The following is a 2,641-nucleotide window of genomic DNA, read 5'->3' as shown; positions in this document are numbered from 1 at the left end:
ATTATGGGTTATCATAGTCAGTTTTGGATGTTTTACAATATCGGTTCCATGTTATGGGTCATCAAAAAATCAGTTTTGGATGTTTTACAATATCGGTTCGATATTATGGGTCATCAAAGTCAGTTTTGGATGTTTTACAATATCGGTTCGATATTATGGGTCATCAAAGTCAGTTTTGGATGTCTTACAATATCAGTTCAATATTATAGGTCATCAAAGTCAGTTTTGGATGTTTAACAATATCAGTTCGATATTATGGGTCATCAAAGTTAGTTTTTGATGTTTTACAATATAGAATAGGACGTCATAAAATAACTTGAATTATTTCAAACTACTAAACTTGTGTTTGCATTTATAAACATAAAATAAGAAGGAAATATCTAGTGTTGTGAAGGAATTCTGAAAACTTCCATTGGTCTTACAGCTCACATTTGATTAGTGACGTAAGAGATCTTGTCTCGTGATGATGTAGGCTCGTCAGCTGAACCAACCGAAAACGAGCACACAGCTACACGTTGTCTATCTCCCCTCTTGCACAGGTTGGTGATATCCGGGCTGTTGGAGTGTGACTGATCTTGTGTTTGTTATGCATTTATATGATTAAGCTCTGTATTCAAACAGTTTTAGTGTTTTAAAAAAATGACGCGTTTGACTTTCTGGAAAGATTTGAAAAAACGGGAGTTGTTTCCCATCAAACTGCTATTGTTTCTACAAGCCATAGGTATGGTTTTATGTTATGTTGTCAGTAAAACAAATGTACATTGGATGTACATATATAATGTACTATTTAAACTGAAGCCTCCTGACCAGATTATCTAATACCATCAACCATTGTAAGTTCACGTAACCCTTAAATATTACATTAGAACCCGTGGTAAGGAGGAGTTTGAGTTTCTACCTGGAAGTATTGAATGCCGGGTAAATTGTCAAAACCTGTTTTTATTACCTGGCGGGTTAGGGATTAGAAAGTCTGATAGGAGCCTTCATTAATTAAGGGGGGGGGGGGAGTTATTTGCGCTACGTAATGGCTGAATAATGCTTGTATAAAAATATGCTCGAAAATTTATGTTTTATACATTGCCGTTAAATTTCATGAAAAGTAAATACTAACAATTGTTTGTGAGGCTAGAAGATTCTGGTAAAAAAATGCACATTTTAGAAATACCACTAAAACGATATACTTTAAATAAACTTATTGAAATATGTGTTTATAACAATGTTACTAAAGCATTGTTTACAGCTAATGAACAGCGAAGGATAATAGAACATTAAGAGAAAGAACGCGAAAAACGAAACCTTTACTAAAAACAGTGATTACGTATTATGAAAGTTAAATAATACCCCATTTATGCGTTACCATGGAAACTACACTTTATCACCCGAAACCCATACCATGGTGAATTACAATTTATCATTTAAAACCGTTACCTTGGGGGATAATAGTTTCTCTCGTGAAACCAATACCGGGCGTATTAACATTCTGTTTTCTGAAACCGCCATTGTTGTAAATTGCACTTTATTACCTGTAACCGGTACCATGGTGAACCGTAACATGTCCCGTGAAACCGGTACCACGGTTAATAACATTTTGTTTCCTGAAACCGTTACCTAAACTATTACCCGAACCCATACCACGTTAGACTACATTATTACCTGAAACCGGTACAGTGATGGAGCATACCTTGCTACGTGAAACCGATACTATAGGTGATAAAATTTTGTTTCCTGAAACCGTTACCTGAACCCATACCACGGTAGACTACATTATTACCTGAAACCGGTACTATGGTGGATTATACCTTGCTAAATGAAACCGATACTACAGGTAATAACATTTTGTTTCCTGAAAACGTTACGGTTTTAAACTACACTTTGTCACATTAAGTCGGTTACACGGTGAACTACTCTTTATTACCTGAAACCGGTACTATGGTGGATTATACCTTACTAAATGAAACCGATACTATAGGTAATAACATTTTGTCTCCTGAAAACGTTACCGTTTTAAACTACACTTTATCACATTAAGTCGGTTACACGGTGAACTACTCTTTTATTACCTGAAACCGGTGGAAAGGTGACCTGCAATGTTGAAATGAAATTTTACATAAAATTTGATTCATTTGAATATTGCTTCTTGTCAAAATCAAAGATTTAACTAAAAGAATTTGTGTTTCATTTACAGGTTCATTTATTTATTCTCTCAAAACCAAAATACTTTCAAAGTGTGAATGTCTTCGAAACAGTTTATTTACCAATAATACGTGTAGGTTTTCCTAGGGTGCTTTATCTCCAAGTGGAGGTCTACTATTTTCCAGCTTTGGTGAACAAGCCAACAGTACATTTATTTGGAATAAATCGTTTCTTTCTTTGTTTGTTGCTAAGCGCAAAAACACGCTATGCCCTCTGGCTAGGGGCATGGGAGTCAAGGGCAGACAGTGAAGAAAAAAATAAGATTAACGCTCACACACGTATTTTCTATATTGTTATTCATAAGTTTATTTTTACTTGCTCTACGATAGTTGCACCTAATTTTGAAGTGATAGACAACAGGGTAGGCAGCTAGTCAACACAACCCACCGCCAACACTTGTGAGACTGAATAGTGCTATTTGACTGTCACTCTTATACCGCACCCACAA

The 2,641-nt window shown here is 35.4% G+C and overlaps 1 protein-coding gene across 1 annotated transcript in view; it reads left to right on the top strand.

Moving 5' to 3' along the window:
• Positions 1–556: 556 nt before the first annotated feature.
• Positions 557–2,641, top strand: part of LOC106470914 — a gene marked incomplete at its 3' end in the record, with an annotated part of 46,262 nt that continues 44,177 nt past the window's right edge. Inside the window, exon 1 of the mRNA XM_013931491.2 lies at positions 557–721. The remainder of the gene's footprint in view (positions 722–2,641) is intronic.

Source organism: Limulus polyphemus, unplaced genomic scaffold, assembly GCF_000517525.1.
Source record: "Limulus polyphemus unplaced genomic scaffold, Limulus_polyphemus-2.1.2 Scaffold4290, whole genome shotgun sequence".
In the NCBI taxonomy this organism is placed as follows: domain Eukaryota; kingdom Metazoa; phylum Arthropoda; class Merostomata; order Xiphosura; family Limulidae; genus Limulus; species Limulus polyphemus.
Note: the sequence above shows the minus strand (reverse complement) of the source record. Positions and strands in the feature narration are given on the sequence as shown.